Genomic DNA, 23,444 nt, shown 5'->3' on the forward strand with positions numbered 1-23,444 from the left:
ATGATACAGGTGTTGTCCTTGATGGCAACTCTCTTTGATGATAGATCTCCGTTCAGACTACAAGAATGAAGAGAAATCTCATATACGCAGGTCAATTAAGTCAAAGTTGCGTATACACGCTGGTGATATGCATACTAAGTCGCGTGTACGCAGGCTATCTATATACGAAGGCGCGTATACACGCAGATGCATGAACAGAAAAGGGCGTATATGTCGGGAAGTTTCCTTTTGGTCCATGGTAGTTAGTCCTCGGTACTTGTGCCCATGTCTTTGGACCAAAGTACCTCGACAGACGTGTAGATCTCTAGTTTTGAAGTTGATGGTTTTGGATTTCTATGGTTTTGGCTCTTGGTATTGAGCAAGGCCTAAGGCTATATAAGGAGAAGAAGATCATTAGGCAAGAACATCTTTGAAAAGGCTTGAATATCTGAAAAAGAAAGAGATCTGGTATGCAGGTTCTGGGTTGCTTGATCTAAGCTAAGGAGAGATCACTTCGGTTGATGGAAGACTAGATCTAAGGATAGATCGGGATCTAATGATTTGAAATGCACTATTATGATATGGTTGATTATGCATATTTCTAGATCTGCATACTGACGCAATGTTATGTTCTGGGTCTAACTGATGGTTGGTACAGCTGCAAGTTGAGAGAATTTATTTTTAGATCTATACGCAGGTTGGCTTCGGTAAAAGCGCGTGTATACGCGGGTTTCTCTCATTGAAGTAGCGTATATCTTTTGAAGTTTGATTTTTGGGTTTACAGTTGGGTCTGACTGTTATTGCAGAGTTCTGTAGTCCGCTCTGTGTTCTGGTAACTGGTGATTGACAGGGTTTCAGTGGTTCAGTGATTGATGATGCTAGTATTGGATGTTTTGTGCTTCAATGATCTGTTGAATGAATTGTGTTCTTCAGATTGTAATGTTATGCTTCAGGAATATCCAGTTTGAAAATGTATGAAAGGTGGTACCTGAAGGAAAGAAGATTGTAGGCCAGCACCTACGTACTAGTATCTTGGCTAGTACAAGAGCAAAGGGGGTTGGAGCTCCCTTCCAAGGAAGTTTGGAGAATGAGAGAAGGTTGTAGACTTCTGCAGGTTGTAGCCTGCGTACTGGTATAAGGCTGCACCAGTACAAAAAGATTGTAAACTGAAGTTTCATATTAAAGAAAGATAGAGACGACTTGCAGCAGGTGGTTTTCACCCACATTGGGTTTCCACCTTATATCATGGTGTTCATGTGTGTGGTTTTTGTGTGATCTGTTCTACTGCATCTGTTTACTCTTAATATGGTGAATAATGTCCCTATGCACTTAACTGAAGATAAACTGACTGAATTATAAGATTTCTGGTTATACGCTGTTTTCTTTAGACACAGTTGCGTGTACACGCCGGTTCACTTAACGAAAGTAGCGTATATGTTTCTGAGCATTGAAAAAGTTTTATAGTTCTGATAATACTGATTCACCCCCCCTCTCAGTATTATTTCCAACAATTGGTATCAGAGCAGGTCCTTCAGAGAAGCTTGACCGCTTGAAGGTAGATCGTTCATCATGAGCAACTACGAGAAAGAAGCATCAATCAGGCCACCGGTTTTTGATGGGACAAACTTCAATTATTGGAAGGTAAGAGTTACTGCATATCTTCAATCTCTTGGTACAGAAGTTTGGAACATCGTAGAGACAGGCTACACTTTTCCTTCAGCTACTCCTACAGATCCAGCCGAGAAAAAGAAATATGAAACAAATGCGAAAGCAGTCAATACTCTATTGGGATGCATCTCTCAATCAGAATTCATGAAGGTAATGCACTATAAATCTGCAAAAGAAATATGGGACAAAATGGTCACGAGCTATGAAGGAGACGATCAGGTAAAGCGTGCTAAACTTCAAACTCTCAGGATTAAGTATGAGACTCTCAGAATGTATAATGATGAAAGTGTGGCTAACTACTTCCTTAGGGTAGATGAGATTGTCAATTGCATGCAAAACTTGGGTGAAGAAATAAAAGAGGCTATTGTTGTTGAAAAGGTTCTAAGATCTTTGTCCCCCAAGTTTGAATCTAAAGTGTCTGCCATAGAAGAAAAGGAAAATTTGCAAATTCTTACTATGTCTCAGCTTCACGGAATTCTAACCGCTTATGAAATGAGAAAGGGAGGTCCATCAGATAGAAGAGAAACTGCCTTCAAGGCTTCAGGGAAAGAAGATTATTATGAAGCAAGTCACCTGCCAGAAGATGAAGAAGAGGAATCAAATTTTGTCAAAAATCTTCAAAGGGGTTCTGGAAGGTTCAGAGGTAAGTTACCTTTTAAATGCTTTGCTTGTGGAAGAGTAGGTCATTATGCTGCCAAATGTCCTCACAAAGATAAGAATGACAAGGGAAAGGAACCTGTTAAATGGAACAAGAAACAATATGAAAAGAAGAAAAGCTATTACACTCATGAAGATAGTGATGGACTTTCAAATAGTGATGAAGATGAACAAGGTAATAGATATAAACTTTTAATGGCTTTTGAAGATGATGACTACATGGATGCTATGGATGTAGAAGGCTTTTATGAAGAAATGAAAGATCTCAAAGTTCGTTTAGAAGAGAAGAGTGCTATTATTGATTCTCTACAATGTCAACTAGTTGAAAAGGAAAAACATCTTGAAGAATTGGAATGTGAGATTGTTTGTCTTAGAAAGGAGACTGAGAAAACCAAAGCAATTAATCTTAAGTTTGTTAAAGGATCTGAAACCTTGGATGAGATTATCAATGTGCAGCGATCTCCTCTGATCAAGACAGGTCTTGGATATAATGGAGAAACATCTCAAGCCTCTACCTCTAAAAGTTATCTTGATGCAGCAAGGAGAAGCGAGCAAAGGCCAAATAAAAGTCATCAGGTGAATCAGGGATAGTTTACCTCAAGAACAAATAAAGACCATCAAGAAATTCAGGGACAACCTGCCTTAAGGACAAACAGAAGCTACAATCAGCCACAGGTAAAATCTTCCCAATTTGCTCCAAGAATGAATAGAAGCTACAATCGGTTGGATGATAGATCTGATTATCGCAGAAGTTTCTTTAATGGCCAATGCTTTTCTTGCCATAACTTCGGTCACAAAGCAGCTCAATGTGTTGCCTACAAAACAATCATGACTAGAGAAGCTCAAAAGCAAGGGAGAATGACTGGAATCATGAAAAGGACTTATAACAACTTTTCGGTTCTTGAAAATGAAGTTGAATGCTCTATTTGTAATAACTTTGGTCATGAAGACTCTGAATGCAGGAGCAGGTTCCGGAAGACAACTCAGAAGGAACAAACCTCAAATGTTAGAACATGGAGAATAAAAGAATCACAACCAGAAAGATGTGGGATAGCCTTTTATGCAGAAGGTCAAGAAAGTCTATGGTACATTGACAGCGGATGTTCGAAACATATGACAGGGGACAAAGAAAAGCTTGAGTCATATACCGCATTAGAAAAGGGGAAGAAAGTTTCTTTTGGGAACGATATCTCTGCAGCCATAAAAGGAAAAGGTGTTGCTCCATTGAAAGAGAAGGTCAAAGCAGGAAATGTTTTATATGTTGATGGATTGAAGCATAATCTTCTGAGTGTCAGTCAGATGTGCGATCAAGGAACTGAGGTAATATTTAGATCAAATGGATGTTGTGTTCGCGATCTTGATACAGGTGAAATAGTGATCAAAGGAAGAAGGACTCCAAATAATCTATATATCTTTGAGGAAAGACAACAATGCTACTTAAGCAAGGATGATGAACATTGGCTATGGCATCGGAGGTTGGGGCATCTAAGCTTTTCACAAATAAGGAAAGCATGCAAATATCAGGCAGTTCGTGGTCTTCCAGATATCAAAATTCCAGACAATACCATATGCAAATCTTGTCAGTTTGGAAAGCAAACCAGAACTAACTTTCCAGAGAAGGAAGGATCAGCTAGCATGCCTCTCAAGCTAGTCCATACAGATGTATGTGGTCCATTTAGGAAGAGGACACCTCGAGGAGAAGAATATCTGATATTATTCATTGATGATTTCTCCAGGTTTGTTTGGTTAGGGCTCATGAAGCACAAAGATGAAGCATTCGAAAAATTCAAATCCTTCAAAGCCTTGGTTGAAAATGAATCAGGACACAAAATTAAGTGCCTCAGATCTGACAGAGGTGGGGAGTTTACCTCAAATGAATTTTTCGATTTCTGTGAAGAACATGGGATAAGAAGAGAATTCTCTACAGCTAGAACTCCTCAGCAAAATGGGGTTGCGGAAAGAATGAACAGAACAATCCAACAAATGGCTCGTGCTATGCTTGATGAATCAGGTACTCCCGCAACCTTCTAGGGTGAAGCTGCACATGCTGCGGTTATTATTCTTAACAAAACAAATGTCCGAGTAAACAGCACTCAAACACCTCATGAGCTCTGGAGTGGTGAGACTGCTTCGGTGAAGCACTTCAAAATCTTTGGGAGCAAATGTTATATTAAGAATACTGATGAGAAACTTGGCAAACTTGAACCAAGAGCAGATGAGGGCATTCTTCTTGGTTATTCTCCACATAGCAAAGCATACAAGTGCTACAATAAAAGACTTGGCAGAATTGTTGACAGCATTGATGTAGTGGTTGATGAGAAGGGATATATTCCTAGGCAAGTTCATCATGAAGACATTGAAGAAGATGAAGGCTACCCTCAAAGACGGAATGATGAAGAAGAAGAACCTCAAGAAGAAGAAGAACCTCAAGAAGAACCAGAGGAGCAGACAAGAATAGAAGAGAAGACTCCATCAAATTATGTTCAAAAGAATCATCCAGAATCTCAGATTGTGGGGCAGAAAGAAGCAGGAGTACAAACAAGAAGGACACTTGCAGAAGCTTCAAGCTATTTGGCATTACTCTCCTCCACTGAACCACAAAATGTGAAAGAGGCATGCAAAGATGAATGTTGGGTCAAAGCAATGGATGAAAAACTTGAGCAGATCGAAAAGAACAACACTTGGGAATTAGTTCCTAGACCAAAAGATAAGAATGTAATAGGAACAAAATGGGTCTTCAAGAATAAATTGAATGAAAATGGAGAAGTAATTAGGAACAAGACCAGACTTGTTTGTAAAGGGTATGCGCAGCAAGAAGGAATAGATTTTGAAGAGACCTTTGCTCCTGTGGCAAGACTTGAGGCCATCCGAATGTTCCTTGCTCTCTCAAGCTTTCAAAACTTCAAGGTATTTCAAATGGACGTGAAATCAGCCTTTCTGAATGGAGACTTAGAAGAAGAAGTATATATTGAGCAGCCAGATGGTTTCATTCTTGGGAATGATCCAAACCTTGTATGTAGATTGAAAAAGGCTCTCTATGGACTCAAACAAGCTCCAAGGGCTTGGTACTATCAGTTGGACAAATATCTTCAACAACAAGGCTTTTCAAAAGGATCAGCAGATAGCAATCTCTATATAAAAGTTGAAAATAACAAATTGCTAATTCTTGTTGTTTATGTAGATGATATTATCTTTGGCAGCAATGAAGAGACTATGAGTCAAAACTTTGCCTTGGTTATGCAGAAAGAATTCGAAATGTCACTACTCGGAGAATTAACATATTTTCTTGGATTGCAAATCCAACAAAATGGAGGTATCTTCTTGTCTCAAACCAAATACCTCAAGCAGATCTTGAAGAAGTATGGCATGGAAGAGTCAAAGCCAGTATGCACACCCATGGTTAGAGGATGCAGCCTCAGTGCAAATGATGAATCAGCAGCAGTTCACCAACCCACTTATAGATCCATGATTGGGAGTTTGCTTTATTTGACAGGTACCCGACCAGATATTACACATGCAGTAGGAATTGTTGGAAGATTTCAAGCCAATCCAAAGGAAACTCATCTTCAGGCAGTCAAAAGAATCTTCAAATATCTTCAAGGGACCCAAAACTATGGCTTATGGTATCCTAGAAATACAGATCTCACTCTTCATGCTTACACAGATGCAGATTGGGCTGGAAGTGTGGATGATAGGAAAAGCACAAGTGGTGGTGCTTTCTTCATGGGTTCCAGATTAGTATCTTGGTTCAGCAAGAAACAGAGTTCGATTGCCTTATCTACAGCTGAAGCAGAATATGTGGCTGCGGCATCTTGTTGCACACAACTTCTTTGGATGATGCAGACCTTGCAGGACTTTCAAATCACTTGCACTCCACCAGTCTCTATCTTATGTGATAATACAAGTGCAATCAGCATTTCAAAGAATCCAGTCATGCACTCAAAGACCAAGCACATACCAATCAAGTACCATTTTCTTCGGGAACAAGTGCTTGAGCAGAAGGTCAAGTTGGAGTATGTTCCTTCTAAGGAACAAGTTGCTGATATTCTCACAAAACCACTACCCAGGGAAACTTTTGAATATCTCAGACAAAAGCTGGGAGTAGTTGATGCTTCATCCTGCTGTTAAAGATTGTCTGTTCTACAGAAAAGTTGGTATACGCAATTTACGTAAGGGATATCCGCGTATATACGCCTATTTATGCGGGGTAAGTCGCGTGTTTGTTGTACGCCTGTTTCAGAAAGTATATCCGCGTACATACGCTGTTTTATGCAGGAGAAATCGCGTATATGGAATTCTGAACAGCAAGGGCAAACTCTGGTTTGAAAAGGTCTGAGATGGTATGTCAGAATTCTTCAGGCACAGTTTCAGGGGGTGCAGCAGGCACAGGTTCAGGGGGAGCAGCTTAAAAGTCTCATAAAGCATTGTTGGCATTTAGATGTTTTGGTTGTTGGTTTCAGGAGAAGGAGCTCAGAAAGAAATCCTGGTTGCTGATCTAAAAGATGTTTATCAGATGCTGCTGGTGACTTTCATAAGTCTTGGTCTAGATCTGTTGTCTCTATGTCATGTATCTCTTTTGTGGTATCTCTTTTATGGTGTCAAGGTCATGTAACGGCCTATGTTGGTTTCCCCACTATGCCTGGTGTTGTAGGGAAAAGTATCCGATTCGGATGACCCTATCCCACTCTAAGGGTGATAGTACCTCAGCAACAACTGTAAATAAAACTACTTAGGGTTTACTTCTTTATGAAAGCAAGAGAGAATGAAGAAATGCACTAACCGTTGCCTTGCGCTTAATATTTGCTCCAATCTCTTCTCTTTGCTGCTTGCTCCTAGCTCTTTGCTCTTTTGCTGGCCCAGCTACAATGAGATCCTGCAAAATAACAAAGAAGGAAACTACAAGAAGCATGCATTCATAACTGATTCAAGGATTAGCATAAATCAAATATACAATCATCACAATACATCATTGAAACAAATGCATATAGAAGAACCTCAATAGCTTTTATTAATGGAAGAAGTAAAGTTCTGAGAAGGTTACAACCATTGAAGGCCCCAATCCAGCAACACCTCCCAGCAGAAAGAATTTCTCCTCTTCACCTCCTTCAAGCAATCACCCAATAGTTCTATAGTGAAACCAACAGCATGTCATTACTTTGCACAAAATTCCAGCCTCCTGAGCTCATAGGAGAGAGCTCAATATATAGATGAATTGAGAAAGGATGAGTCAGCTTGCAATTGATGTGTAGCTGCCTTGTGTCCTCTCTCTCTTCAGTTGATCTTCAGTTCTTGAGTCCACTTGGAGAACCTTGCTTCCACTTGGAGAAACAGAGCCTCTGACTCATCACAAGGCGAAATCCCTGATCCAAGTGTCATTTTTGGAAGATTCCAGAGCAATGACTCAGTGTGCCACTTGTCCCATCTCGCTCAGCGCAGGTGGCCTTTGTTCTACCTGCTTTGCAACGCAGGTACACCATGGAGGAGTTGAGTTTCAGCGCAGAAGCCTAGTGGAGCACCTACTTTGATTTCAGGATTGCTTGTTTTTGAGTGTTTTTAGGTGGAGAACTGATCTGAGAGCTGTTGGTTTGCTGACCTTGTTCCTCTAGGGGTAGGAACATCATGTTTAGGGACTTTGGATCCCTTGGATTATTGACAATTCATGCCTGATGCTGCAAGGCACAAAATTGTCTATAACAGATGCCCCCTAAAGTATGAGGTCGTTTATCGGGTGAAATGCTTTATTAGGAGGATCCGAAGTTCATTCGATCTGCTGAGAAGTGTCCTGTAATAAGATACAATACAACACATTATTTTTCATACTTTTTCATGATCTAGCTGAGGCGGGCATTCCCATGCTCAGCTTTATAAATTCATTTTGGTACATAGAACAGACGATCGTCTGATGATAGACTGATAATTCTCTGCTGAAATTATCATCCTTTGAGAAGGATGATCATCTGCTGCAATGATGTACACATCAAATGTCTTTATATCCTGAATATATATCGCAGCCCGGATGGATGAAACTAGATCCGGTCTTCAATCTCTTCCGATCTTCACTCGATGTACAAGTCGATCCATGTGAGAATTTCTTGAAGTCGAACATGGAAAGACATCGCTTGATTACCGGTCAATGATGTAAACCGTTAACAAGCGCGAGAGGAATCACCGATAAGGATGATGACCCTCAAGGTACAGTAGTACAATTCACATGGTGGGAATAAAGGACTTGGCGTCGACCACCATGCAAAATCCTCTGGTCGAAGGTCATTGATGTATACCTGTCGCCGGAAGTGAGAAACTTGCCATTAAGGCATGCAAGCTTCAAAGTACTGAAGGGGTTGTTCCTAGATCAACTCCTTGGATAATGAGCTGATGTCGACAAGGAGCGATCCGTCAAAGGAGGGCCTTAATGAATCCCACATCAGTGACAAGGAACGGAGCTAGTGATTGTGATGAGGTGAAAACAAACTGTGATGTATGATTCAGGGTGGCGGTCATGAAATGGATGAAGGACAATGTATGGCAGTGGATGGGACACGGTTGACTCTTTGCAGAACAACATCTCTTGAACATATAACGACACTGATGTGATGGATCGGTAGCATTACCCCAAATGTGGATGGTGTGGCGAGGACCATGGTGATGAGACCGGTGAATGAAACAACCCAACCCGATGTGATATGGAGGACAAAGTGTCATGTTCAAGAGCGACTTGCTACCATTAAAGCTGTGAGGTTCTCCCAATTTTTCCCCAGTCATTGCTGACTAGTACCTCTTTATTTTTGTCAAGCTTGAGGAGGATAACATATGCTTGTTCTATAACCTGCCCTTTGGGCAAGCCCATCGCTATGTTTTAACGAGCCTAGCGATAGGGAAACTCGTTCTCGTCTAAAGACAAGTTTGTCGCTATTTAATGAATTTAACGAGTCTAACAACAAGGATAACTCAGTCCTTTTCATTTTTAGAGAGTCTGAAAAGGTACATAAAGTCAACTCCAGAATTCCTTTTTCGTCATCTAATCCCTTCAGTCCGAAAAAGTATAAAACAATACAGAAGGGATGAATTTTCAATTGCTTTAACGAGCCGAACAAAACAAGCGCTCGATCTTTTTGTGCAATAATCCCTCAGGTCCGAAAAGAATAAAATCTAGAGGAGGGATAGCTTTCCGGTCGCTTTAACGAGCTGGAAGGCCAAAACTTGGCAACCTTTTCATATTTTACGAGTCAGTGAAAAGAGCTTAAAGACGACTCGTCTTTCGAGGAACGAGTGATGAACAGGGCAGCAGCAGATTCCAGGTACAGGTTGGAATATTCCAATCACGGCAGTGTCACAAGGATGGCTTAGTGAAATCACTCTTCGCAGCTGTTCCTCAAAATGGGTAAACGAACATATGGAGATGAACGATTGGCCAAATGAACGGATGGAGGTGAGACTGCAAGAACACGACCAAGGGCTTTAATATGGCTGTCAAAGGTTACATTTACCAATGTTATTTACCGGTTCATTTTTTCTGGGTGAGCTTGAACTCTAGGGGAAGATTGCTCACAACTTATGTTTATTTTTTAACGAGCATGAACTATGTGCTAAAACTGCTCGGATCTCGCGTTTATTTTTTAACGAGCATGAACTGTGTGCTAAAACTGCTCGAAGATAAGTTTGCATGCCCCCATCATAATAATGCAAATCAAGGTGCATGCCCCCCAAGCTTCATTGCATCCAACTCGGTGGTTGGAATGAAGGTTTACCTCGGGGATTTGTTTCATTTTTTAATGAGGTTGACACAAGATAGGAACTATCCTCGACTCCTTGTTTCATTTTTTAACGAGGTTGACACAAGATAAGAACCGTCCTCGGAGCCCACTGTATTTACAGTATTTCTATTAGGGCGATGATCCATGATGACAAAATATTTAGGAATCTTCCGAATCCAACCAGAAGATTGGATTAGATTTCATTTTGTAGGTTTCCACCGTGGCCACTTCCGCCAGATTATTTGGAGGTGGTAGGGCGAAAGTACCCATTAAGGCAGGGTCTTTTAGGAGGCCTACTCCGATATTTTGGAGCGAATGATTCCTTCCATGGATCATTGGAATGCTTCCTGTAACTTGTGAACTGTTGTGGAGAAAAGTTTGTTGGTCGACGATTGTAATTCCTCCTTGGAAGGGAAATGCAATCTTCCTGAAGTAGGTCGACACAACTACGGCCATGGCATAGATCCATGGTCTTCCAAGTAGGATGTTGTAATCGAGGTTTCCATCAATTACTTCAACATCAATTCCTACTGTTTTGCCCCCCAGTTCAACTTGCAAGTTACTTAAAATCCCGTATGGAGTGTATGATCGTCCATCAAATGCTTTTAACGTTGTTGACGATTTCGACAAGGGTGGTGAGCCTAAATCTTTCCAGCAACTCATCGACATAAGACATGTAGATGCCCCCTCATCAATAATTGTTCGGTGAACAGTTTTGTTGAGGGCTTTCACTTGAATAAGGAAAGCTAGTTGAGCTGGTAGTTGCGGGTCATATCCTTTATGATCAAAGGCCACAAGATTGGAATCCATTGGGCCAATCTCACCTATTGCTGATAATAAAGCTTGCTCTTGGGAGGGGTAATTTTGTGGTACCTCAAGTGTCGACATCGTGGACGGCGATTGGGCCAGGTCCTTTACTATATTATAATTCTGTGCTTCTTTGGCACGAGGATTAAATGTCGATTTGTGTACTACTCCCTTTGGCGACTTTATCATTGGCTCAGGAACGATGGGTGGCACAACTTCGGTCAAAGTTGTTGTTGAACTACTAGGTTGTTCATTAACCTTGTTGTTCGACAGCTTTGGATTCCCGTAATCTTTATTCCTTGTCAAAGCATTATTCTGTTACTTTGAGGTAGACAACATAAGCACTTGGGATCCGGAAGCATTTTGATTAGCAACCAGATTTTGACCTGGATTAGGAAACGGATCAGTCAATACTGCTGGGGTTTTTGAACTCTTAAAGAGTTTCTTAACTTCAGCTATATGTGGACAATATTTCGTCCAATGATCCTCATCGCATATATGACACCCTGCCGGGGGTTTCCTTTTTCTTCCTGTCTTTTTATTCTTGCCCCCTGGTTGCTTCAGTTGTTTGCCCTTGTCGGTCGACATGGCATTTACTTCTGAGGCAAGAAGTTTTTCATTTGCATTTTGACTGTAAATTTTGTGCTTGCCAATCACGTCATTGACGGCGTGAGAGTCATTGTTTGATTTAGGAGGAGGAGGAATTGAGAATTCCGGTCTAGGGGCGTCAGGTATTTTGTCGTAGAGCGTGCTGGACTGAGTATAGACCAAGTCTAGATATTGCGCACGAGCGATAACCTACTCTTTCGTTACGACCCCCCCCCCCTTGCCACATCTTCCGTGATGGCAGGAAGTAATGACTTGATAAACCATTCAGCTAATAGCTGATCGGGAACGTACGTTTTTACCATCCTACGACGACGTCGCCACTCATGTATATGATCAGATATGTGGGTGGCAGTCATCTGTTTGAAGTTGGTGAGGAGTTCTGTTCCCGTTTCATACCTTATCGGTAATTGAAAATGGGTTAAAAAGGTTGTGGCTAAGGTACTGAAGTTGTCGAACGAAGCTCTAGGCAATTCAATGTACCATTTTGCCGTTGGACCCGTTAACGTCCTCTGAAAGAGGCGAAGTCTTATCGAATCATCATTCAAGGTGTTCGATGAACACCATAGATGGAATGTCATCACATGATTCGACGGGTCTTCACCCGGATTTCCATTAAATTTAGGAATATCTGACGGAAGTTTATGCGGGATCACTGGCCACCATGTGGCGTAAGCGATTGGATCATTGGTTAACCGATGTAAATCAGGCAACTCTAAAGTCGCCACGAATGGTAACTGTTGATTCAAGTTAGGGGAAGCGTAACCAGGGTACGATGGAATTGCCTGAACAGTTGGTCTTTGCATACCAGCATAATGGAGTTGATGTTGGTATGATTGATACGGTTGATGGACTTGACCACTATAAAGTGGTTGATTTTGACCATTTTGGATATATGGTTGTCCAGTATTCGCAAAGATTTGCTATTCAGAACCTTGGTACACTTGTTGGAATTGTGGCTGTTGGTATTGTACTATCCACGGTTGCGATACCATGGGTTGTTGTGCTACACTAACCATTGGACCAAGATGTGGGGTAATTGTACCCGATTGTACTTGTGTCGCCCCACCAGTAGGCGATTGTGGTTGGGTTGCAGGGTCAAGGGGCTGTTGCATGAGAACCTGAGAAATCTGAGGTTGACATACAACAGGCATCGTTTGAACTTGCGACACAGTTACAATAGCCGGTGTAGTTGGGATGTTTGTCACAGGTACACACTGTTGCATAGAATATACAACTCTTGGTGGTTGGGATAGCATAGGTACCCAACTACTCGTTGCAATTCCACCATAACTTGAATAAGGTTGAGAACTCCCGTATGGGTACCCTCCCGGAGGGGGTAATGAAAGGGCATACTGCCCCCCATACGGTGGTAATCCAGAACTCAAGGCAATTGATTGTCCTGGAGGATTGGATGGTCTAAATTGATTCTCGAAAGGGTCAATTTGATGAGTCTCACCATAAGAGTTACCAGACATTACTCCAGAACAAACAGGAACAGACCATACTGCCGAGATAGTCCCTTGGTGAACTCCTTCTAGCGATTGAGAGCTAGTTGGGACAGATGGTATGCCGGCGAACATTGTTGGATTTGCAGCAGGTAATTCTGTCGTCGCCGTGTCATTCGACACAGTCCTAGATGTCGACGGTTGTTCAGACATTTTGAGTCTATCCAATTGATTGCCTAGTGATTCTACAGGAACTTCCACTGGTGATGGACAAACCTCTGTTGTAGCAGGAAATAGAGTGACCCCTACTCCAAAATGAGTTGGAGTGGATACTTGCGGTTCCTCTATAATTTCCTCTATCGCAATCAGACCAGGTGGAAGAGGAAGACTGTCAGGTCCGTAAAAGATTTCGGTGCCGAAGAAGGGGTTGTATTGACAGCGACAGATGTTTGAGGAACAAAACTCTCTAGACCGGTTACAGATGGAACTGGTTCAGTTATACAAGTATTTGCCCCCAGACTAGGATCAGTATTACTGTCCTTCTGTGGTGGTTGAACTTCTTCTATAGAGGAAGGGTTTTCGGAAATGTTTGGAGTAACCAGAATCTCAGATGTTGTTGGAACACTTGTTCTAGCTTTTAAAGGAGATTTTGAACTGGTTCGACGAGCTCGTTTTGCCCGGACTGTTTTCGACTCCGAAGACAAAGACGGTTGACTCGCAAGCCTCCGCGAACGACGGATATTCAATTGACTTTCTTCCACGATTTCGGATTACTCGATCAACTAAAATATAAAGGGGAAAATCTGTGTTTTCGATCTGAATGAATTTTATTAGACGTTTTTAGACATAACTTTGCTTTTTCATGTTTTAAGAGTCGAGAAAAAGCTAAAGATGACTCTAGTCTCCTTCGATGTATTAACGAGCCCGAAGTGACAAATGCTCGGTTGGACTTTTTCAGTTATAGAGTTTGAAAAAGGCCAAAAGAAACTGCTCTGGAGATCTAGGCAGAGGGTGTGCCAAACTTTTCGCGAAACCACAAAATACGTTTTACGGTACGGGTGGTCGATCTTCGTGAATGCTGTGTTCACTGCATCGCGATCAGTAGGGCGGCCGACACGGCTTCCTATGGATAAAGGCTTTGTTCCTATAGGGGTCTCCCAATATATACGCGACGGTATGTGGGAGCACAAGTCCGTATTAGTGCCACCGACTCTCAGGAGGAATCACCCACCTTCGTAGAGATCGACAGTCACTACGTTTAACGACGCCGGAACACGTCTCTAGCTTAGACCTCTATGTGTTTGCGTTATGTTTCAATGCGTTGTTAGGTTCATTCAGTATATTTTAAGTTGATCTTTTTAAAGTTTGCCTTTCAAGGTTCACCACGAGATGTATATGACAAATTCCTAAATGCAGCCTAAGATGAGAAGCAAGCTTTTTCAAATCTTTTTAACTGATGAAAATCTTAACTACTGAGGGAGAAGAAAGGCATATCTTTTCACACAGTTCATACAGCACAAACTAATGCACTTTCTCCTAAATCATCATGCAAACTTTTTTCAAATGCAAAATGCACAATGCAAGTATTTCTTTTCCCTTTCTTAATGTTGATGCATACAAAAAGAAAGTTGTTATATAACTTTGATTTCGATTTAAAGCGAAAACAAACAAGCTTGTCCAAAATCAAAAGACACCTTAAGATTTACTTGTTTAATCACTGGAAAGACATGAAATCAAACCATAATGACGAAAGTAAAAAGACTAATCAGCTATGGACAGCAAACAAGCTAACTCTTTAGACCAGCAAAATGCCTAACACAGGTTTAGATCTAAGAGGCCAAAGCAAGACTAGTTTACTCTTCGTTATGGGAAATTGTAAATGATGTAAGAAATACAAAAGAACAAGTACAATTTCGTTATATAACAGAGGCGGAATGATGGCAAGTAAGGTTGGTTTCAGAACAGGTACAAGACTGGTAACTGGCTGCAAAATCTATAGTGAAAACAGGCAAGAAAAAGGGAGGAAACCCCAAATGCACAAGGCAAAATTGGGCCAACGCAGGTGCTGCACATCCAGTCTGGCTCTCAGCGCAGGTAGCCCCTTCGGGACCTGCGTTGCAAAGCAGGTAGCCTGTGTACTACCTGCTTTGGAAAACGAAAGTTGCGTTTTCTCAGTTTCCGGGTCACAATTTTCTCAAAAATTCACAGCTTTTGCTCAAATCAGAAGCTATCAGTCAAGCACACACAAAGGGATGACAAGGAGGATGAAAAGCTATCACTAAGAGCTTACAAGGATCCTTGTAGATCAGCTCTTCAAATCATGAACATGCTCAGAAATGAGCTAGAGTAGCTGCCCTCTACTTCGCTTTTGATATAGTCAAAAGCTTTTCGATTTGGTACTCTTTTGTTCAGGAAATGAATAGCAAAATACTACAAACAATCAAACAGATACGATCCCCAGTGGAGTCGCCAGTTTGTTGTAGGGAAAAGTATCCGATTCGGATGACCCTATCCCACTCTAAGGGTGATAGTACCTCAGCAACAACTGTAAACAAAACTACTTAGGGTTTACTTCTTTATGAAAGCAAGAGAGAATGAAGAAATGCACTAACCGTTGCCTTGCGCTTAATATTTTCTCCAATCTCTTCTCTTTGCTGCTTGCTCCTAGCTCTTTGCTCTTTTGCTGGCCCAGCTACAATGAGATCCTGCAAAATAACAAAGAAGGAAACTACAAGAAGCATGCATTCATAACTGATTCAAGGATTAGCATAAATCAAATATACAATCATCACAATACATCATTGAAACGAATGCATATAGAAGAACCTCAATAGCTTTTATTAATGGAAGAAGTAAAGTTCTGAGAAGGTTACAACCATTGAAGGCCCCAATCCAGCAACACCTCCCAGCAGAACGAATTTCTCCTCTTCACCTCCTTCAAGCAATCACCCAATAGTTCTATAGTGAAACCAACAGCATGTCATTACTTTGCACAAAATTCCAGCCTCCTGAGCTCATAGGAGAGAGCTCAATATATAGATGAATTGAGAAAGGATGAGTCAGCTTGCAACTGATGTGTAGCTGCCTTGTGTCCTCTCTCTCTTCAGTTGATCTTCAGTTCTTGAGTCCACTTGGAGAACCTTGCTTCCACTTGGAGAAACAGATCCTCTGACTCATCACAAGGCGAAATCCCTGATCCAAGTGTCATTTTTGGAAGATTCCAGAGCAATGACTCAGTGTGCCACTTGTCCCATCTCACTCAGCGCAGGTGGCCTTTGTTCTACCTGCTTTGCAACACAGGTACACCATGGAGGAGTTGAGTTTCAGCGCAGAAGCCTAGTGGAGCACCTGCTTTGATTTCAGGATTGCTTGTTTTTGAGTGTTTTCAGGTGGAGAACTGATCTGAGAGCTGTTGGTTTGCTGACCTTGTTCCTCTAGGGGTAGGAACATCATGTTTAGGGACTTTGGATCCCTTGGATTATTGACAATTCATGCCTGATGCTGCAAGGCACAAAATTGTCTATAACACCTGGGATGAATGATGTAATATAATTGGTTGTTTCTGATGTGTCCCCTCTTGGTAGGGAGTATGGATGTATGTATTAAGTCTTTTGGTGATAGGAAGGTCCCTTATGGTGTATAAGTCTTGGTTCTCTTTGAAGAACATCGTTTGCAGATCGTGCCTACAGTCAGGGGGAGCATGATTCAGCACAGCCAAGCAGAGGTATCAGCATGTACTCAGGGGGAGCACAGCCCTTTGCCCTTGATGACAAAGGGGGAGAATGATTCTAAGGATCTGAAGGTTGCCATCAAGTCCAAAGGGGGAGATTGTTGGCATTTTGGCTCAGGTGTGGCGCTATGATACAGGTGTTGTCCTTGATGGCAACTCTCTTTGATGACAGATCTCCGTTCATACTACAAGAATGAAGAGAAATCTCATATACGCAGGTTAATTAAGTCAAAGTTGCGTATACACGCTGGTGATATGCATACTAAGTCACGTGTACGCAGGCTATCTATATACGAAGGCGCGTATACACGCAGATGCATGAACAGAAAAGGGCGTATATGTCGGGAAGTTTCCTTTTGGTCCATGGTAGTTAGTCCTCGGTACTTGTGCCCATGTCTTTGGACCAAAGTACCTCGACAGACGTGTAGATCTCTAGTTTTGAAGTTGATGGTTTTGGATTTCTATGGTTTTGGCTCTTGGTATTGAGCAAGGCCTAAGGCTATATAAGGAGAAGAAGATCATTAGGCAAGAACATCTTTGAAAAGGCTTGAATATCTGAAAAAGAAAGAGATCTGGTATGCAGGTTCTGGGTTGCTTGATCTAAGCTAAGGAGAGATCACTTCGGTTGATGGAAGACTAGATCTAAGGATAGATCGGGATCTAATGATTTGAAATGCACTATTATGATATGGTTGATTATGCGTATTTCTAGATCTGCATACTAACGCAATGTTATGTTCTGGGTCTAACTGATGGTTGGTACAGCTGCAAGTTGAGAGAATTTATTTTTAGATCTATACGCAGGTTGGCTTCGGTAAAAGCGCGTGTATACGCGGGTTTCTCTCATTGAAGTAGCGTATATCTTTTGAAGTTTGATTTTTGGGTTTACAGTTGGGTCTGACTGTTATTGCAGAGTTCTGTAGTCTGCTCTGTGTTCTGGTAACTGGTGATTGACAGGGTTTCAGTGGTTCAGTGATTGATGATGCTAGTATTGGATGTTTTGTGCTTCAATGATCTGTTGAATGAATTGTGGTCTTGAGATTGTAATGTTATGCTTCAGGAATATCCAGTCTGAAAATGTATGAAAGGTGGTACCTGAAGGAAAGAAGATTGTAGGCCAGCACCTACGTACTAGTATCTTGGCTAGTACAAGAGCAAAGGGGGTTGGAGCTCCCTTCCAAGGAAGTTTGGAGAACGAGAGAAGGTTGTAGCCTTCTGCAGGTTGTAGCCTGCATACTGGTATAAGGCTGCACCAGTACAAAAAGATTGTAAACTGAAGTTTCATATTAAAGAAAGATAGAGACGACTTGCAGGAGGTGGTTTTCACCCACATTGGGTTTCCACCTTATATCATGGTGTTCATGTGTGTGGTTTTTGTGTGATATGTTCTACTGCATCTGTTTACTCTTAATATGGTGAATAATGTCCCTATGCACTTAACTGAAGATAAACTGACTAAATTATAAGATTTCTGGTTATACGCTGTTTTCTTTAGACACAGTTGCGTGTACACGCCGGTTCACTTAATGAAAGTAGCGTATATGTTTCTGAGCATTGAAAAAGTTTTATAGTTCTGATAATACTGATTCACCCCCCCTCTCAGTATTATTTCCAACAACTACAACACCTATACTTTTGGCGATGCCATCTTTGGTGACATTCAGTTTTTGGTGACGGAGGCTATGGTCCATCACCATTGCTCATATGAAATGGTGACGGTCGCTATCCATCATTATAAATAATTATTAGTGACAGACTTTGTATGTCACTATAGCACTTATAGTTTTGGTGACGCCACCTTTGGTGACGTTCATTTTTTGGTGACGAATGCTCTTTTAACTATCACCAATGAGCTTATGGTGACATTTTTTGCCCCTCACCAATGTCCTATTTTCTTGTAGTGCCACATGCTCGTATTGAAGTTTTGCAGACTTTCAACCTAGAAACTAGGAGTTGGTAATTCATAGCCAACACAAAGGAAAAAGAGAATTAATACAATGGAGTAAATATGTTTCGTAATAATGCTTAAAACAAAAGCATGTAAACAGAAACAGGCAAAAGCTGGAAATGCATTATAGGTAGGAAAACCATTTATTAATCTTGAGCCTAAGGGAACTCCCATAAGACAAAAGCATTGTACATGAAAGACCTAGCCAATATAAGCTACACAAAGGACTTAGAGTTATACTATTTCTTAGTATTCGAATCAATTCTTACATTAGAGATAAGAGATATAACAACAACTAAACGTGAATGAAAAATTTGTTGTATGATACATTTATAAGAAAAACTATTCAAAAGTATAAATTATTCAGAGATGTCCTAATGTTGTATAAGAACTTGAAAAGAAATACAAATACACAATAATTTTTAGATCATGAACATCTCCATTAGCACAACCGTTTCAAGTGCTCAATTATAGGTATAAACACAAACATAATGTCCAAGAAATAAGAATACAACGATACCATTGAGGATAACTGTAGCTGACCTGAAATGGAGCAGCCATACATTCATAAGACTCAACAATACGCATAGAGATCCAATATAACAACATCGCACAACATAATTAAAGTCTGTACATTAAACATTGATGAAGAAAAAAAGTATGAGTGTGCATTTTATGCATAAACAACGTTGACACAACATATTGACACACTGGTCATAAAGGGTAACTCTCGTAATGGAATTAATCTTTCCAATTTAATGGAGATGCAAGAAAGGAGAATCATAAGCAATTTTATCTGCTCAAATTTATTCATAAACCATATCACAAAGTAAACATTAGGAAGAAAAAGTACACATAGGTAAACCATAGGAAAAGAATGAAAATCGTTTAACAGAGACTGTCAAAGAACTATCAGTTACAGTACAATGTATAATATCGAAATTAACAAAAGGAATCCTTCTCAATCATCATTAATCACCAAACAATTCATCCCTCAATACAACAAGGAACTAACACTAAGATAATATTGAAATCGATAGTCATGCATAGAGGAAAAACCTTTCTTAAATTATAAAGGGATTCACAAGTTAAAGGAACCTGAAATGAGTAGTTCATCCAAAAGGTTAGATTTATTCATAATGAATTTGAATAAAAAAGTGGTGGGGATAAGGCGAGGGTTAGTCTATAATTTCAGAAGGAATGTTGTATGGAAATATGCTATCAAATTGAGGAAAAAATCAATTCAAAAAGCAGAAAAGTACATTCTGGTATATTCAGAAGTATTGATAACATTTTCTAGTTGGAATTTAGAATTGGAGAGATATGGGAATTGATTAATGAGATTTTTAACATGTGGGAGAACATTGGAATTAAAAATCAGAAGGTCAAAATGTCTAAACCATTGATTTGTAGCAACAGACAATCAGATCCTGAAATGAAGCAGCTTTCAGAAGATATGACTATCACACCTTTGAGAGAATTGCAAAGGAGTTAAGGATGAAAAACTTGTCAAAGAAATATTATCTCATGTGAAGTCAGGGGAATTATCATTGGCCGAAATGTGTGAGGAATTTCATAAGAAAGTTTGTTTAACTATTTTTACTTATTTCTAGATTATAATTTTCTTTTAAATATAAAATATTGTTCTTGGTAGTATTTGTTATACATATCATTATATTAATTTTTTTTACTTTATCTATTCAGACACAATGTTTACATGAAAATACAAGAACAAATATTTAAATTGTTGAATGAAGATAGTTGGGATGATGTTGTACGCAACTACCCAGATTCAAGTTCCACATCAACACTAAAATATTTTTATCTTGCATTTAAAAAGGTATGTTGATTTATACATTCATTTTTATTCATCTGTATACTATTTTTATTTTATAACTTATACATATATTTTTTTATTTTATTAAAGATGAAGAATGATGTAAATGGAGCACCAGATAGTTTCTGAAGCTTTATTGAAAAAATTAAGATCAAAAGACTAAGAAAGCAGCGTCTTAGTAATGTTGAACTTGATCCAACTCTTATTCATTTCATTTGAAATGGTCTTGACACTATTCAATATCAAGTAATACAAGGTGCCTATGAAGACATTGCTAAAATCATACATAAAAGGAATTATTCCCTAGTTATTGCAAATATTCCCATGGTTTAAATATCCCAAACATTGACTATGACAGTGACCCTTATACTTATCAAGCACTTAGTAAAGTGGTTGTGGGATTTGTAGAAGTCACTTCATCACCATTATGTAGAGTTGTGACATTTCATTCAGACACACAATTGGCAATGTTATTGACAAGCTTTAAGGGGAAAACAAACTCAAGGATGCAACTTACATGGTGTTAGATCCTAGATCAACCTTAGGCTGAAGGGAGGCAATCTTAGGATAACCACAAACCACGCTTAACCTGGTAGCTAGACCTATCAGGTCGGGAGAGGGCTCTCTCCTTGTCAATATTAGTTAAGATGACTGCATTTACAGCTTGAGATGACTAAATTGAAATTAGATTTTAGGCTAGGTATACTAGCTCTACGGTTTTTGGTTGATTTTGATGGTTTGGTTGCTGGATCAAATGGAGTAGGTAGCTTGGGTCCGGGTAATCAAGTCAGAATTACAGACATTTTCTGTGGCGCGAGATAGATAAGTGTTTATGCGCTAGTAATTGAGTGAAATGGTTGATTTAAGACTACTGAGGGGCTGAGGAGGGCATGCAAAGACCATGAATCCTCTTCAGACTGCTGAAAACATTAAAAACTAAATGCATTCTCAGGGAAAAGCAGTGATATCAATGTATTTTGCCTATTTCTCTTGATTCATTTAGTTTAGAGGAATGGAAAGATTTTGAAACATATAACACATGAGAAAAAATTATTACAGAATAAGAAACAATACAAAAACACAGTATCACAAGAATCCCACAAAAATGGCTGCAAAACCTAGTGTTATTCCTTGCCAATTTGCTGATACAAGTATACAATGTGTGCACCACTTCCAAAAAGTCCAACCTTTACAAATTACTGAGAAAAGGCATCATATAGACCTCAAAACCATCTGAGCTATCCATCAGGGGTCGAACCCATGAGTCAAGTAACTGTTTCAACAACATCTAAACTAGGAACAAGAAAATAGGCAGTGGAAAAACTTGCCTCTAAAACTAACGAAATTGATACATTCAGTTTAAAATCACATTTTCTTTGATGTATCTACCCCATCAAGTGTTTTAGATCAAAATTTACATCATATTACATCATTTACCATGCAAAATTTACCAAGAAAAGAAGAAAAAGTCAACTGCTAAAGAGACTAGGCGAAATTTGACTTTTAGGCAAAATTGACAAAATTTGGTTGATGCGCAGTGCCGTGAGCCTCATGCACAACACCGCTTCAAGGCTACTTTTGGAGGCCTTCCTCTCATCCAAATTAGGCCCAAGATAGCTTTATGGAAAGCCCTACCTATTTAGTTTTTGGAACAATTTGAATTTTCTCATTTGGAGGTCATTTTCCCCCTCAAAAGTGGATTCTCCCAAGTCTGGTTCCTGTGTGTCGAAAAAGTGGCAAAGAGGGCACCTTTTGAGTGTGCTTTTCGCTTTTGGTGGCCAATATCTCCTCCAAAATTGATAAAATTTTTTGGGTTTGCTTATTTTTTGTTGCTAAATGCAAATATACAAGCCATTTGTCAAGAGGATGCACCAATTCAATGCGCAGCGCGCATTAGCCGGAATTTCCTGTGTTGCCTAATTCAAAAATTGGAAAATGACAAAATTGTTTCAAAATTTGCCCAATTTTGGCTCAAAGCTTTTTCATGGGTTACTTTGTTGGTCTAAAGTCATATCAGCCAAAATGTTTACCTTTTCATCCTTCTTTTTGCCTTTTAATTCCCTCCTTAATCTTGCCTTAAGCTGCTTGATCCTCTTGTTGCATATTCTATACCAGGTCAAATAATGGTGGGCCATATGCCTTAGAATCTTGTTGTCTCTATTTGCTTTCTTCAGAAGGCCCTCAAAGTGGATATTTACCCTTTCAAGCCATATCTCTCTCTCATGATCCACTTAGACCTCTCTAAATTAACTGACAAAGCTTGTATCTTTTCCTCTTGCTTCTTGATGATCATGTCTTTGACAATCCTTGGATCTTGAGCATCCAAGCCAATGACATTAACTCTTTGTGTCTCCTCATGGTTAGCAAGGTAAAAATCTCCCTACATTTTTATGGCTGTGAACACCTGTGGTTGTATGGACAGTGGTGAAGTGAAAACATTGTGGAGGAATGAAGTGGATAGAGTGTATGGAGGGGTATGTGAATGTATGAGATGTAAATAGAGTTTAGGGAATGTGAACGGGATTTAGAAGAGAGGGTAGACTTTTTAGGGGAATAGGTAAGGTTTGTAGGGGAGTAGGTAGAATAGGTTTTGTATGTGGAGGGTTAGGGTTTTATGTAGAATAGGGTTTGGGAATAGTGGGATGTAGGGATTAGGGTTTGGGGATTGGAAAAAAATAGATGAAGGGAATAATGTCTAGGGAGTTAGGGAAGGTATTAGGAGATAGGTTTTGGGCAAATGGATTTAGGGCATAGGGTTTTAGAAGGAGAATGATAAACAATTGTGGTATGAAATGTATGAGGTAGTTTTAGAGACAAATTAGGGTTTAGTTTTTAGAGAGGTATAAACCACCAAAAATTCATGTAAACCCTAGTTTCAACTAAAAAGAGGCTTTAATTACTTGATAGGAGGTGACATGAGGCAATTGTAGTGATTGAAGATGATTTTTAGAGGTTTGGAAGCTTCATAGCCCAATGCACAGTGCCACTAGCCCAATGTGTAGCGCCTCCC

This window comes from Pinus tabuliformis, chromosome 7, assembly GCF_031772625.1.
Source record: "Pinus tabuliformis cultivar Carrire ecotype Pingquan chromosome 7, CPIR1, whole genome shotgun sequence".
Lineage (NCBI taxonomy): Eukaryota > Viridiplantae > Streptophyta > Pinopsida > Pinales > Pinaceae > Pinus > Pinus tabuliformis.